The sequence below is a fragment of the Cicer arietinum genome, chromosome 3, assembly GCF_000331145.2.
Source record: "Cicer arietinum cultivar CDC Frontier isolate Library 1 chromosome 3, Cicar.CDCFrontier_v2.0, whole genome shotgun sequence".
NCBI lineage: Eukaryota > Viridiplantae > Streptophyta > Magnoliopsida > Fabales > Fabaceae > Cicer > Cicer arietinum.
In genome coordinates, this window is record NC_021162.2 from 32,569,768 (window position 1) to 32,576,674 (window position 6,907).

Genomic DNA, 6,907 nt, shown 5'->3' on the forward strand with positions numbered 1-6,907 from the left:
CTGTTTTGATAAAACTATTTTCAATCGATTACTCAATCGATTTGCCAAACTTCAGAGTTCACTGTGTTTTCAAAAAGTTTATTTCAATCGATTTGCCAATCGATTGTTTTCAAAACAGTGGCTCAGGTTTTTTTGATGTCAATCGATTTGCCAATCGATTTAATAGCATGTTTCTGAAAAGTTTTTACCTGGTGTTTAATTCAATTGATTTGCCAATCGATTGCAACCAAACTTTATCAGAATTGAAAATTTCAACAATAGATTGTCCAATCGATTGTATTTGTCACAGGTGAGGTCATTTTTCAAATGATACTTTGTCAATCGATTTGCCAATCGATTCCCTCAGCACTGGAGTGCCACTGTGACTTATCCAATCGATGTGTTACCATCAGGTTTAATTTGTGAAATGTTCAATCGATTGCCCAATCGATTACCCTCAAAAATCAGAGGCTACTGACTTGTGCAGTTTTCATTTTTAATTAAGCTAATCGATTGCCTAATCGATTGCACATTTACAAACACTTAAGATTTCCTTACACCCTTGTTATGAAATCGATTTCCCAATCGATTTACATATTCAGAATTCAACTTTTGTTGATTTCTTGTGTTCCAAGCAATTTGATCCAAGTGTGTAGGATTTGATTATGGTTCCTGAAATCTTGCTCAATTCAAATATTAGATTTATCATGTATTGTATGAACATTGTTGAATTATCAATTATGTCAAAATTAGGAATCAAAGGATCAAAATCCAACATAGGTAATTCTCTCGTTTATTGAAGATCAATTTATTTTTAGATTTGAAATTCTTGATGGGGTTTAAGAAAGAAATAAACAATTAGAAAGAAATATTAAATTTGGATTTAAGAAAGAAATAAACAATTAAAAAGAAATATTAAATTTAGAATGATAGTGTGATGAATCTGTATAATAGAATAAAGCAAGGTTTATATCATGGCAAATGTGACATTTGTCACTTATTAAGAGTGTTTAAGTTAATTTAATCTATTAATAAAAATTAACTATTATTATTTATATATATTTAATTTTTTTAATTTGTTTATTTGTTAATTTGTTTATTATCTCTTTATGGACCCGAATATGCGACCTATACTTTAGAAGAGGATCCTGCAAATCTTTAAGAAGTTTTGTCATCTTTGGATGCAAATTTATTGCAAGAAGCAATAAACGTTGAAATGGATTCTCTAGAGTCTAACAGGACATGACATTTAGTAGACTTGCCTTCTGGTTGCAAACCAATAGGTTGTAAATGGATCTTGAAAAAGAAACTAAAACCCGATGGAACTGTTGATAAATACAAGACACACCTTGTAGCCAAAGGTTTTAGACAAACAGAAAATATAGATTTATTCGACACTTTTCACAGACACTAGGATAACATCCATTAGGGTACTCATATCACTTGCGGCTATTCATAACCTGGTGATACACCAGATGGATGTTAAAACAACTTTTTTAAATGGTGACCTGGAAAAAAAAATCTATAAGGAACAACCATAAGGTTTTGTGATTCATGGACAAGAAAATAGGGTTTGTAAGTTCGATAAATCTATGTATGGTCTTAAACAAGCTCCTAAGCAATGACATGAAAAATTTGATAACTTGATTATATCGAATGAGTTTAAAGTGAATCAAAGTGACAAATGTATTAATTATAAATCTGAAAATGACATTTGCACTTTCATATGTCTCTATGTAGACGACTTACTCATATTTGGATCAAACATTCATGTTATAAATATTGTGAAATCATTGTCGTGTAACAACTTTGATATGAAAGACCTTAGAGAAACGAATGTAATCCTTGAATTCAAGATTACTATGTCAGAAAATGGAATTTCTTTGGATTAGTCTCACTATGTTGAAAAAATCCTAAAGAAATATAAATACTTTGACTGTAAACCTACTTGCACACCATATGATCCAAGTGTGAAACCTTTCAAGAACACTGATGAAGGTGTTAGACAAACTGAGTATGCGAGCATCATTGGCAGCCTTAGGTATGCCATGGATTGTAGTAGACCCAACATTGCCTACATCGTGGGACTGTTGTGTCGGTTTACTAGTAGACCTAGTATGGAGAATTGGCACGCTATCAAAAGAGTCATGAGATACCTAAAAAAGACCATGAGTCTCGAATTACATTATCAAATATTTCATGCCTTCCTTGAAGGATACATTGTTGTTGATTGGAATATTTTATCAAATAACTCCAAAGCAACCAGTGGATATATTTTGTATAGCTAGTGGTGTTGTATCTTGGAAATTGAAGAACAGCCAATATTGGCTCAGTCTACTATGGATTCTGAAATGATAGCACTAGCTACAATTAGTGAAGAAGCGAGTTGGTTGAGATCCCTTTATGGAAAAAATCTATGATAGATGTGTTGATTCACTGCGATAGTACCACGACTATTGCGAAGATTGAGAATCGTTATTACAACGATAAGAGACGACAAACTCGTCGTAAGCACAATGCTATTAGAGAGTTACTTTCTAAAGGAGTTGTTATAGTGCATCATGTATGCACTGATGCGAATTTAGAAGATCCTTTGATGAAAGGGTTATCTAGAGATAAAATCATAAACACGTCGAAAAGGATGGGACTAATGCCTATAGAGTTATCAATGATGGTAACCTGACCTAAAAGACTGGAGACCCCAAGAATTAGGTTCAATGGGTAATAACAAGTCGTGAAGTAATATGAGATGAACATGCTGTTATAAATCAAAGAAGCATGATTCCTGAAGTGATAATGGGATGAGGTAATAGAAACTCTTAATGAGATCTATATTCTATGTGGAGTGGAGTACCTAGCTACATGAGTACTCTTGACACTACTAGAAAAACTGAATTTAGCGTCAGCAAAAAACCGACGCTAATAGGCCAAAAGCCGACACTGGCGTTGATTTAGCGTCGGCGTCAGACCTAGGCTAAAACGGTCAAAGCTAATACGTAGCGTCGGTCAAAAGCCATCCGACACTATATTAGCGTCGGCCATGCCTACTCTAATCTGACGCTATCAACAAATATAGAACAGCCGACGCTAGTTATAGCTGTTATGTAAAAATTTTGTGCGTCGGATGGCCGACGCTACCTGCAACAAATGAAAGTCAACAAAATTGTTAGCGTCGGTCTTTTCGACGCTACGGTCAAAATAAAAGTTAACTTTAGTTAAATAGCGTCGGTCTGGCCGACGCTATTGTTCAACTTTGAAAAGTCAAGAAAGTATTAGCGTCGGACAAAGCTGACGCTAACTGTAAATTTATTTAAGTTTCTATATCTATTATATAGATTTGCTTGGTTAAGAAAGAATAATGTGGGATAAGTGACTTGGTGAGTAATGAGTAATACTGGAGATGCAAAGACAACCATAAGTCACAACATCACTATCAATACACCACATTGCTCATATGACATCCTATGTGATTTACACTGAACAATGGCACTGTTATGGCTACTTTCTAATAAAACTATACAATGTAAAATGGTGACAAAAAAGAGCAAGTTGTCATACATTGTTGAGAACATCCACATCAGTTGAACATGAAACAAATGTAATTGCAAGACCTTTGGTGCCAAACCTTCCAGCTCGGCCAACCTGTTTATAATTTATTCCAACAAATGAAATGATAATTAATATAATAAAGGGGCATGTAAACCAATTTTAATAATTAAACAAGAAAAAGATAAGATTTAAATTGTACCCTGTGCATGTGTCTGCACCGTCATGCATATCATAGTTTATAACTATATTCGCACGTTCAATGTCTATTCCCCTCCTTGAACCCTTTATAACATTTCAGCCTGCAAAAGCCATTGTTCATGATCAAATACAACTAAATTTACCACTAATTTCTTTTGCTGCATGTTTAGGATTGGTAGACATAAAGGCAAACAGAACAATGAATCATTTAATTGACTTACTTTAATGAAACAAACAAAAGGCTGCAGTATAAAAGTAGCAAAGTTTATAGAACCGCAAAAATTTGATGTGAAATCAAGGCAAGTAAATGAATCTTACATTTATCAAATAAATCAGTGAGATTGTGCTACATCTATCACTCGATCACCCCACATTTTATGTCATCTTTTCCACATTTGAGAATTCAAACTAGAGCAGGTAAAGCTATTGAATAAAATAGCACCCTGCTCCTCGCCCAATTTTTGTTTGAAGAAGCAGAAAAGTCTTGAGGTTGTTCATATGGAAGACCAGTTATTTGACTGTAGTTTTTCTGGTTCAGGAAGCATATTTATGGATAGACTAAGTAATTTGTTCATTTGTAACCATCATTAAAAACCAAAACCCAATATAACTACTAATTGAAGTTCTAAAAGTAATCAAAATAATACATAAAACTAGATGTCCAAGCATTATGAAAAGTACGTTTGCAATATACCTAGTAAGTATGGGGTCTCAACATAAACAATGACAGTTGTGACAGAGTGAACTAGAAGTCAATGATCACTTATTAACTATATGTGCATCTTCAAATAAACTAACTACTTTAACAACTAGTTTAGTTATAAAAAAAATTGACTTTAAACATGTATGACAACAGAAAAAACTCCTCTAAACTCTTAACACAAATTTGTCTCAGAAGTTAAACAAGGGTGTGTACACCATTGAACTTAAATTTGACTTTAAATGAAGGATAAATACATATTTGCTTTGCAGAAGACTTATTAATAGAATATATTTTCAGTTTTTAATTTACTTTTAGTCAGCGATGTACATACCTCCCTGCCTCTCTTTTGAACCACCCTAAGCACCAAACCCCCTGACATCAGATACAGTGACACCACAAATTCCCATTTTCAACAAAGCCTTCAAAATTTGAAAGAAAAAAAATATAAAAATCAATATCAGCATATGTCAGCTAGTATGTATGATAGTACAAATACAATCCCTACTTAAATGACATATATATATATATATATATAAGCAGTACTGGCTAAATCAATTATTTGAGAGAGTCAAGGTACTAGTTATGAACTCAACAAATGTAAAGCCATGAATCTCATCCCAAGAGGATGATGATTGATGAGCCCAGTGTAATGAAAAACTAGTGCAGTATTTTCACTTATATAGCACAAAAGTATTCGTAGTAAGAACAACTTCATCTATGAACAGTTAGAAATCTATTGAATGTGAAACCTTTGGAGGTAGAAAATATGAAAGATGCTGAATAAAAATCAATTGAATATGTGCTAACCAAATGCAAACTAACTATCAGAATAACTAACTGGCTTTGAAATTAATTAACTAACACTTTGATACATTACAAAGATACATAATAAATTTATATACAACATGTGTGGTATCAGAATAATTAATTTACTTTGCAACCAATGAACTAACATCTTCCACAAAAAGAAATTTTAATACATCCAGTCATACCAGCATTTCCATTATAAATCACACAAATAGTTTAAAGCTTACAAACAAGAACTTCTCCAATGCTAAAATTATCATTAAACAATTTTAAGTCTAACTTGAAACCAGGAACTTTGAGTGGTTGTAGAGAATGCAATGCAGTTGTAAAACTATTCAAAATCTACAAATATATGTAATAGTATTAGTCACACATATATCATCAATGTTGCAGAGATTTCACATCTCATTTCCATAACCACAAAAACTGGATAGAAAACAAAATGAGGATTTAGATAAGGAAAAAAAATTGTCAGGACATGATTGCAGCAATTAACAAATTAAGAGTTCTAAATTTGAACAAAAAATTTCAGGGGATCACAATCACATGTTATCAAAAGTTGAAGGACCAAACTAAACATGCAATCAAATGTATATAATGACAAATGACATTTTGTATATCATAACTCCAGATTCCAAGCTGAATTGGTTTAACATCACCATGAGTTGCAAAATAATAAGAAACTTCCAAAATAATAAGTTGAATTCAAACACATTATGATTGGTAAAATCTTCTAACAGAGAAAAAAAAATCATGAAATCAAGAAAACAATTGATAATTGAAGCAAACCAAAGTCATTTCTCATTTCTCCCCATAGTTGATGATTGATGCATTCTATTGCAAATGAAGCAAACCAAAACCAAAGTCATTTCTCCTCTAAAACCTCAACATATTCCTAAACCACAATGAATAAAAACCCCTTACAGAAGAAAACATTCAACTGCAAATTGAAAAAGTATATTTAAAATTGAAAACATTCAACCCCTCAGTATATTTAAGAGAACCCTAAGATTGTATTAAATTGAAATTGCTAAAATGAGAAAATAGACAGCAAACCAACAATAAATAGCAAATCCCTAAATTAAAAATAATCCTACAAACCAACAAGTCAGTTGAAGACGTCGAAAGAGACAGAGAGACAAAGAGATGACGTTGAGAGAGTAAAAATGAGGGAAACCAAGAATGGTGGTGGTGGGTTCGCGGCTTTGGATGAAGGCAGCGCTTGGTTTCGTGGCTGTGAGAACGAGGAAAATTGAGAGTTGGTGAATGAGGGGAAAAAAGAGGGAAATCAAGAGGGTTTTCTGGTGAGTGAGGGAAAACGAGGGCGGCAAAGTACGAAGAAGGAAGGAAGGAGGAGAAGGCGGCGCCTGCTGCCGTCGTGGGGTTAGGGTGAAAAAGAGAGAGAACGAAAGTAAAGGAAAAAAAGAGAGTGAGGGAATAATAGAGGTTTATTGATTAGTCAAAATATTGGTTACTTTTAATAGAATTAAAAAATTAAATTTTATCAATCAGACAATGTAGCGTCGGCCGCTCCGACGCTATGATGTTGGCCAAAATAAAAAACAATATAGCGTCTCCCATATTTTATGTAGCGTCGGCTAGGCCGACGCTAACGATTTAAAAAAATCACAATTTTTTTTCTCGTGTTCGCCTCTGCCGGACCGTCGGTGG

General features: G+C 33.4%; 1 long non-coding RNA gene across 3 annotated transcripts in view; it reads right to left on the reverse strand.

Moving 5' to 3' along the window:
* LOC140919555 (uncharacterized) overlaps positions 1 to 6,676 on the reverse strand; it is a 22,801-nt gene extending 16,125 nt beyond the window's left edge. The window contains exons 1-5 of one of the 3 annotated variants that reach the window (XR_012162222.1): positions 6,338 to 6,676; positions 4,761 to 4,848; positions 4,045 to 4,255; positions 3,728 to 3,827; positions 3,538 to 3,621 (exon numbers count right to left, since the gene is read on the reverse strand). This is a non-coding gene — a long non-coding RNA (uncharacterized lncRNA). Of the gene's footprint in view, positions 1 to 3,231; positions 3,622 to 3,727; positions 3,828 to 4,044; positions 4,256 to 4,760; positions 4,849 to 6,337 lie in introns of those variants that run through there. The other 2 variants (XR_012162220.1, XR_012162221.1) reach the window with 2 other exon arrangements.
* Between the last annotated feature and the right edge of the window lie 231 nt (positions 6,677 to 6,907).